This window comes from Arachis ipaensis, chromosome B8, assembly GCF_059453495.1.
Source record: "Arachis ipaensis isolate K30076 ecotype BB chromosome B8, ASM5945349v1, whole genome shotgun sequence".
In the NCBI taxonomy this organism is placed as follows: Eukaryota; Viridiplantae; Streptophyta; class Magnoliopsida; order Fabales; family Fabaceae; genus Arachis; species Arachis ipaensis.
In genome coordinates, this window is record NC_142443.1 from 54,140,149 (window position 1) to 54,149,973 (window position 9,825).

General features: G+C 39.9%; 1 non-coding gene across 1 annotated transcript; it reads left to right on the plus strand.

The window, feature by feature from the left end:
- Nucleotides 1-3,588: 3,588 nt before the first annotated feature.
- On the plus strand, nucleotides 3,589-3,695 carry LOC148548138 (small nucleolar RNA R71). Its single transcript, XR_015897768.1, has one exon. It is a non-coding gene; the product is annotated as a small nucleolar RNA R71 (small nucleolar RNA).
- Nucleotides 3,696-9,825: the final 6,130 nt, after the last annotated feature.

The following is a 9,825-nucleotide window of genomic DNA, read 5'->3' on the forward strand; positions in this document are numbered from 1 at the left end:
TGTAATAGCCTCTACCCACTTGGAAACGTAATCCACTGCTACCAAGATGTACTTGTTTGAATATGAGGTTGGGAATGGTCCCATGAAATCGATTCCCCACACATCAAACAGTTCCAGTTCCAAGATGAAATTTTGTGGCATCTCATTTCTTTTGGGCAAGTTTCCAGATCTTTGGCATTCATTGCAGCTCTTTACTAGTTCTTTGGCATCCTTGAAAAGGGTGGGCCAAAAGAATCCGCTTTGTAACACCTTTGCTGCAGTTCTGTCCCCTCCAAAGTGACCTCCATAGCATGAGCCGTGGCAATTCCATAGGACCTCTCATCCTTCTTCTTCCGAAAGACATCTTCTAAGGATTCCATCTGAACACTTCTTGAAGAGATATGGCTCATCCCAGACAAAGTATTTTGCATCATTCATGAGCTTCCTTTTTTGATGTTTATTGATCTCTGGAGGTAAGGCCCCAGTTGCCTTGAAGTTGGCAATGTCTGCGAACCATGGTGCTTTGTGAACTGTCATCAGCTGCTCATCAGGGAAGAACTCGTTCACACTTGTATCATGTGTTCCACTTTCCTCATGAGGGATTCTGGATAGGTGATCTGCTACCTTGTTCTCTACTCCTTTCTTGTCTCTGATTTCAATATTGAATTCCTGCAACAATAAGATCCATCTTATTAGTCTTGGTTTTGATTCTTGCTTGGCAAACAAGTATTTAAGTGCTGTGTGATCTGTGAAAACAATCACTTTAGCAGTGATGAGGTACGATCTAAACATGTCAAATGCAAAAACTATTGCTAGCAACTCCTTTTCAGTAGTGGTATAATTTCTTTGAGTATCATTGAGGACTTTGATAGCATAGTATATCACATGGACTAAGTTATCTTTCATCTGCCCTAACACTGCCCCAACTGCAAAATCAGATGCATCACACATCGATTCAAATGGTAAGTTCCAATCAGGTGGGGAAATGATAGGAGCAGAGGACAACCTTATTTTCAAATTTTCAAATGCTAGCATGCATGATTCATCGAAGATAAATGGTGTATCAGATACAAGGAGATTGCTTAAGGGCTTGGCTATCTTTGAAAAATCTTTAATAAATCTTCTGTAAAAGCCAGCATGCCCTAAAAAGCTCCTAATTGCCTTGACATCACTGGGTGGAGGCAGTTTTTCAATAAGTTCCACTTTAGCCCTGTCCACTTCAATGCCTTGGTTAGAAACCTTATGGCCAAGGACTATTCCTCCTGTCACCATAAAGTGACATTTCTCCCAGTTCAAGACCAGATTGGTCTCTTGGCACCTTTTCAATACTAAGGCAAGGTGACTCAGGCAGCTAGTAAAGGAATCTCCGAATACCGAGAAATCATCCATAAAAACTTTAATGAATTTCTCTATCATATCTGAGAAGATAGAAAGCATGCAGCGTTGGAAAGTCGCAGGTGCATTACATAGCCCAAATGGCATGCGCCTGTAGGCAAACACTCCATATGGACAAGTAAATGAAGTTTTCTCTTTGTCTCTGGGATCAACCACTATTTGGTTATATCCTGAATAACCATCAAGAAAACAGTAATATGCGTGTCCTGCGAGTCTTTCCAACATCTGATCCATAAATGGGAGGGGAAAATGGTCCTTTCGTGTAGCCTCATTGAGTTTCCGATAGTCTATGCACATCCGCCATCCTATGACGGTCCTTGTAGGAATTAGTTCGTTCTTCTCATTGGGAACTACAGTGATTCCTCCCTTTTTGGGCACGACATGCACGGGACTGACCCATGGGCTGTCTGAGATCGGGTAGATTATCCCTCCCTGCCATAACTTCATAACTTCTTTCTGTACCACTTCCTTCATGATTGGGTTCAGCCTCCTTTGGGATTGAATGGATGGTTTGGCATCATCTTCCAGTAGTATCTTATGCATGCATATGGCTGAACTTATTCCTTTCAGGTCAGCAAGAGTCCATCCAATGGCATCCTTGTGCTTTTGCAATACTTTGAGTAGTTCATCCTCTTGATCTTGGCTGAGGCACGAGCTTATGATCACTGGGTAACTTTCATTTTCTCCTAAGTATGCATATTTGAGAGTGGGTGGCAGTGCTTTGAGTTCAAGTTTGGGTGCTTCTGACTTTTCGTTCTCTTCTTTTGATGCCCCTTGTATATGAATCTCTGCTGTTGCAACCTCTTCACTAAACATTGACTCCTCCTCTGTTAACCCTTCAGGTTCTTCTTCTTCAAAACTCTCCTGCACTGCATCTTCAAGTGAGTCCAACCTCATACATTCTCCCAATTGTTCTGGTGGGTAACTCATGGCTTTGAACACATTGAATGTCATCTTTTCATTGTGTAATCTCAGGGTGAGGTCCCCCTTTTGTACATCAATGACAGCTCCAGCAGTGGCCAAGAACGGCCTTCCCAGGATGATGGAAGCCTTGATTTCCTCCTGCATGTCCAGCACTACAAAGTCTGCTGGGAAGATGAAATCTCCCACTTTCACCAGCAAATCTTCTACTACGCCATGAGGGAACATGAACGATCTGTCTGCCAGTTATAGGGCCATCTTTGTTGGTTTAGCCTCTTCAATCTTCATTTTTCTCATCATGGCTAACGACATCAAATTTATGCTGGCTCCTAAGTCACATAGAGCCTTTTCCACTGTGATTTCCCCTATGATACAAGGGATCTGAAAGCTCCCCGGATCCTTCAATTTCTGCGAAGGATGATAGCCTGACACTCCTCCCTTTGGGTTGAGTTAGTATTGCTGCGAAGGTTGTGGCTGGGAATTTGCTTGAATAGGTAGCCAATTTGTGTCTCAAGTTTCTTGATGGCAGCATCCTGATTCTGCATATTGGACATCACTTCTTCTCGGAACGCTTTACTGTCTTGAATCTCTTTACATATACCTTCAAGTAGGTTTTCAATCTTCGAGAGTCTGTCATCAGATGATAGTGGGTTGGGGTTGGATGGATGAGAAAGGTTAGTTTGGCCTTGGTAGAAGTGTTGAGAGGGGTGGTTATGTGGGTTTTGATATGGATGTGAAGAGGTGTTATTATGGTGGTGTTGATATGTTCTCTGTGTGAATTGTTGGTGAGCTGCATTGTTGTTGGGGTTGTGACGTCTCTGATCTTGGCCTTGATCTTGTTGATTCTCCCACCCAAAGTTTGGGTGATTCCTCCAACCAGGGTTGTAGGTCTTGGAGTATAGGTCATGATTTTATCTAGGTGAATTCTCAATGTAGTTGGCTTGCTCCTGCTCACTCTCTGCCTCTGCATTCACTCCCTCTTGGGTTGTTGATAAGGTGGTGATTGCTGCTACTTGGTTCCTCTCCATCTTCTTGGTAAGGTCAGCTAATTGCTTGGTAATGAGCTTGTTTTGGGCCAGCAGAGCATCTACATTGTTTAGCTCCATTACTCCTCTAGTGTTCCCTCTTTCGGAGGCATAGAAGTAGTCATTCTCTGCTACAGTTTCAATGACATCTATGGCCTCCTCAATGGTCTTCTTCTTGTTCAGAGATCCCCCGGATGAGTGGTCTACTGCTTTCTTTGATTCATAAGAAAGGCCTTCATAGAAAATGTGTAGCTGCACCCATTCATTGAACATATCTGGTGGACACCTCCTTGTTAGGTCCTTAAACCTCTCCCATGCTTCATATAGAGTCTCACTATCTTGCTGCCTGAAAGTTTGAACCTCAGCTCTTAGCCTATTGATTCTTTGAGGAGGATAGAATTTGGCTAAAAATTTGTTCACCACATCTTCCCAGGTTGTCAAACTCTCCTTAGGGAAGGATTTTAGCCATTTAGATGCCTTATCCTTGAGTGAGAAAGGGAACAAAAGTAGTCTATAGGTGTCAGAATGAACACCATTAGACTTCACAGTATCGCATATCCTCAGGAAGGTGGTTAGATGTTGATTGGGGTCTTCTTGGACGCCTCCTCCGAATGAACAGTTGTTCTGAACAAGGGTGATGAGCTGTGGTTTTAGTTCAAAGTTATTGGCATGTATGGTTGGCTTTTGAATACTACTCCCACAGTTTCCTGGGTTTGGGTTGATGTAGGAGCCTAGAACTCTTCTCTCTTGCCCAGCATGATTTGCTAGACCTTCTCTGCCATGGTTGTGACCCTCTTCTTCATGAATGTTCTCCATATTCTCCTCCATGTCTAGTTCAAAGTACTCTTCCTCTTCCTCAGCACCCACTACTCTTTTTCCTCTTGCTTCCCTCTTTAATCTAAGGAAGGTCCTTGACAAACCCCAATTTGACGGTTTATCTTGTATTGAATTTAGGGGATTTTATCACCTTTTACCTACATTTATTCAATGAAATAGCATGGTTTTATAACTTCTCCCTTAATTGTGCTTAAGAGTGAAAACATGCTTTTTAGGACTCAAAATAGCTAAATTTAATTCACCTTGATTCTATTAGATGCCTTGATATGTTTGTTAAGTGATTTAAGGTTTAGGAGGCAAAGATTGGATCAAGGGAATGAAGAAAGAAAGCATGAAAAGTTGGAGAACTCATGAAGAAATGAAAGAACCGGAAAGCTGTCAAGCCGACCTCTTCGCACTTAATCGGCCATAACTTAAGCTACAGAGGTCCAAATGATGCGGTTCTAGTTGGGTTGGAAAGCTAACATCCGGGGCTTCGAAACGATATAAGATTTGCCATAGTTGCTACACGTATGGTGGCGCTCACGCGCAAAGTACGCGCACGCGCCGTTGCTGCCACCTAGTTCACTTAAAGCAAAATGTGGCCAACGAATTCTAAAGCCTTGTGGGCCCAATCCAACTCATTTCTGATGCTATTTAACCCAAGGAGTGAAGAGGGAAACATATGTTAGTTACCAATTAGTTTAGTTTAGCTTTGTAGTTAGTTTCTAGAGAGAGAAGCTCTCCCTTCTCTCTAGGATTAGGATTAAGAGTTAGGGTTAGATTAGGATCTCATAGTTCTAGGTTTAATTCAAGTCTCCTTCTACTTCTACCTTCAATTGATGATTGCTACACTTTGGTTCTTCTCTCTATCCCTATTCTTTTGTTGTAATTTCTCTTATTTTGTTTCTAGGTTTTGTAATTGAGATACTCTTGTTCTCTTTATTTTCTTTCAATAATGCAATTTGAGGTAATTCATGATAATTGTGATTTCCTTGATTGTTATTGTTAATTCTTTACATTCAATTGTAGTTAGAATTCATTCTTGTTGTGATTGACTATACTTTTCTTTTGTGCCTTCCAAGTGTTTGATTAAATGCTTGGAAGAATGTTAGACTAGAATTTTATGTTCTTGGCTTGAGAAGGTAACTTAGGATTTATTGAGTCACTAGTGTCCAATTGATTGATAGTTGATAGCCATTAACTCTAGCCTTCATTAATCCAATTAGTGGAAAGCTAGGACTTATGGACTAGGATTGATATAACTCACTTGACTTTCCTTTGTTAATCGATTTAAGGATGACTAAGTGGGATTAATCCTTGCAACTACCATACTTGTGGCTAGTGATAATGATGAAGACCCTTGACAACCAAACCTTGCCAAGACCATTTTGTGAATAAATTTTTCCTACCATTTACTATTCACATTCCTCATCCAAAACCCCAAAATAAACAAGTCCATAACCAATAACAAGAACACTACCCTGCAAGTCCTTTGAGAGACGACCCGAGGTTTAAATACTTCGGTTTATAGATTTTAGGGGTTTGTACTTGTGACAAACAAATTTTTACATGAAAGGATTATTGTTGGTTTAGAGACTATACTTCAACGAGATTTTATTTGTGAAATTCTATACCATCAAAAATTCGTTCATCAAAATGGCGCCGTTGCCGGGGAGTTGCAATGGTGTTGTGTTATTGGTTATTGTACATATGTGAATATTGTGAATAGGTTTATCTTTTGTTGTTTCTTTATTTTTGTTAGTTTTATTTTGTTCTCTCATTATGAATTCTCACCACTTTGGCTTTGAGTTTGGTTCTAAGTGTGTTGTAGGAAATGTGGACTTTAATGGCAACATGTACCATGGATGGAACCAACAAAGATGGGAAGAGCCTCAAGGAATTGATCACTCCTATTGGCAACAACCTCCGGATACTTATAGGTATAATTTCCATCCTAATGCATGCCAACTTAGCGGCTATGATGATTCTTTTTGTGACACTCAACAACCACCATCATATGCCTATGAATCTCATCCTCAACATGAACCTCAACCATACTCACAAGCCTTCCAAACACCACCTTATGATCCATATCCATCATATAACCAATCATCCATACCATATTTTTATGGCCATTATGAGCAAGAACCTCTAGAATCACCAAAACCATATCAAGATTACTCCTAAGAACCACCTCAATACTCATCATCTCCATACCTTTACCAAGAAGAACCACCTTCCTACCATGAACCCTCCCTCCAAAATAATGAACCTTCCTATTCACCCCAAGCCCCAATAGACGATCCTCTCACTTTGTTACTCCAAGGACAAGAAGCCATGAAGCGGGATACACTTGAGTTTGTGACCAATTTGACCAAGGTGGTGCACACTTTAGCCCACCAATGCTTGAATACTCAAGGTACTTCCGTGACCACATGTGAAAAGTCAAAAGAAGAGCAAAGTATGAAGGTGAAATTAGAGAATTCGGTGGAGAAAGAGGAGTCAAATTTTGTATTGGAGCAACTAGAGGAACCTATAATCATTGAAGAAAAGGAAGAAGTGGTTGAAGATTTAGGAGATGTTGAAAGTCCAAGGGAATGTAGTCTCATGGAACACTCTTCCAAGGAGCTTGATATTGAAGTTGAAGAAGGTGCGCAACCTCCAAGGCATATCATCGTTGGAGACTTGGAAGAGGCTTATCAAGAGATGGATTCAATCATGGATGAATTTCTCTCCACAATGGAATCCTCTCCCATTGGACATGGAGTTGAAAGTATAAAAGAGTGTGCACAACCTCCCATACCCTTGGTGAGCAATGAGAAAGAGAGCTACCAAGAGGAAAACGTTGGCATGGTGTATATCGAAATTGAAGAATATGAAGAGGTTGACCAAGAAATGGATTTATTCATCAATGAATTTCTATCCAAAATTGAACCACCTCCCATTAGGCAAGAAATCAAAGTTCTTGAAGACAACACCAAGCTATGTGATAAAAAGGGAAAGGTTGAAATCAAGGAAGCCCGCAAAGAGGTGGAAATACACAAAGAAGAGCACAAGGAAGTAGACCTTGCATTGTCTAAGTGTGGGGAGGTCTCCCTTCCCGAGTCACCATCCAACACAACATTCAAGTGGGTAAAATTCTTATCCATAAGCTTCACTTTCTCGCTTGAATATGGTTTGATTGAAACGGATGGACAACTTAGAGCTCTTTGTGGAATTAAAAGCAAGAATAAGTTGTGTAGTGGTTGCGAGTTAGGAATTAGGCTCATTGAGGTCAAGGTTTCAAGGTATAGGATCGATGATTGGAAGAATACCACTTTGCATGGGTCTCGACGGAAGGCTAGGTGTGCTAAAGAGAATTCTATATGTCAACCACCCGGAAAGAAAAAGTATGAAGATCAAATCGAAGATGGGTGTGAAGATAAGATATGGGATCCCGGTTCGCTATATGAAGACCAACTATGGGGACTCATATCTTCGGTAGAACTTTGCCCAAGCTTGATGAATATGGTTGGAAATTCTGTCAACCAATTGAGAAGCAAGGATCCTTGGAGATTCAAGGATGAGTACAAACATAAGCCACCATGACAATAAGCATCTCAAAATGTCCAACTTAAGGACTTAAACTAAAAGTGCTAGGTGGGAGACACCCCACCATGGTAACCTCTTTTCATTCTCTTTTGGTTTTGTATAATAAGTGATTTGAGTTGCCATTGTAGGTAGATTTTCATTTCATATTGATTTGTTTGTAAAGATTGGTTGTTAGTATGTTGTATTCATTAGTAGTAGATGAATAAATCCTAAAATCAAATTGCATTTTTGTGAATTGTTTGATATTTGATTGAATAAAGAAGAGTTTTGGACATTATAGGGAGCTCTTGGGCATTTTTTCTGCTTTTTGGGCAAAAAAAAAAAAAAAAACGGCCATCGGCGCGTAAGCACGCTGTGCGCGCGCGCGCACATTGCACTTCCGCAACTTCTGGTACAAAAACCAGAGAGTTGTGCGCGCGTTGTGCCAGCATTGTGCTGGGAGCACAAGCTCATCCACACGTAAGCGCGCTGTGCGCGCGCGCGCGGATTGTCCCTGCTGCATCCACGCGTAAGCACGCTGTGCGCGCGCGCGCGGATTTGCACCCTGCTTTTCTCCTCCCTCCTTTCTCCTTCTTTCCTCTTCTCTTCTTCTTTCTTTCTCATTTTTTTTTCTTCTTCCTCTCTTGAAAGATTTTTTTTTTCTTTTCTCTTTTAATGTAAATAAAAAAAAAATTTAATAATAAAAAAAAAATATATATATAATAATAAATAAATAAATAAATAAAATACTAAAAAAAAAAAAAAACAAACAAACAAAAAAATTTTTTTTTTCTCTTTTCCTCCATTTTCTTTTATTGCATTTGCTTATTTTCATTCATTGCATTTTAATTTTGTTTTTTTTACCTTGTTCTCATTTTATTTTCTAAGTTTTCCATTTTAATAATGGTGTTGAACTTTCCTACTCAATTGTTGAGACTTTCTTACATTATTTTGGTGCTTCTTGACTTGTTTGATATTGTTGGGTGATGAAACTTTTAAATCAATGCTTCATCTTGTATGACTTTTGTGTCTTTGTGCATTGATATGACCTCATATTGTCTTTCATGACCCACTTCTTCTCATTTGAACTTGATGCTCAACACACTCTTCATACTTTAACTTTACTCTTGCATCGAGCTTAATGATATGCCTTAGCTTACATTATTTTTTCACTCACATGCTTAGCTAACATGTAGTAGAGAATCATACTCTTATTTGGCATTAGCCCCCGCCTATGTTCTATTTACTTTGATATCTTTTTTTGTAGGCTTAATTTTCTTTCTTTTTCTCTCCTTTTAGGCTGGCCACCAAGAAAGGAGGAAACGGAAAAGCTTTTAAATGGGGCAACGAACAAGTCATCCACACAACCTTTCGAAGAAGCTCATCAATTGTAGCAACCCACCCACCTTGCTCTTCTTTGCATGCACCGAGGACGGTGCAAATTTCTAAGTGTGGGGAGGTCGTCCGACCGATCTCCATGGGTAACAATTTCCTTTCAACACCAATTTTTAATTTTTGTCGTTGTTAGATTAGTTGTTGCATTGCATGATAGGTTGTATGATAGTTAAAATTTGTACATATTTGAGCATTTTTTTTTATGTTAGGACTACTTGGTTATGGTGATGATTTCTTTTCCAAGAAAACTGTCTTTAGGGCACCCTACCAATTTGAAAATTTTTGTTGAACTTGCTTGAAAGAATTTATTTTGGAACATGGTTTTGAGCTAAGAACACAAGCTTGTGAGATTTGAGCCTAATGGTGTGGTTACATCTTATAACCACTTATTCCTTCTTGCGTGTAATTGTTCTCTTTCTATGATTGTAATCTTTGATTTGTTTGAATCTATATGTTCCATTATTCCTTGTATTCATGCATTTATATGATTGAGGCCATCATTTCATTAGCTCACTTATCCAAATAGCCTTACCTTTTACTCTCCTTTGTTAGCCGATTTTGAGCCTACGCTTAACCCACTTGTTCCTATTTTAGCACATTACAAGCCTTAAAGCGGAAAACAATGAATGTCCTTTATTTGGATCTTTGATTTGCTTAGGCTAGTGAGTGTGAGTGTCATCCAAGAGTGGGAAAACTTTGGGACATTGGTTGGGATAAAAGG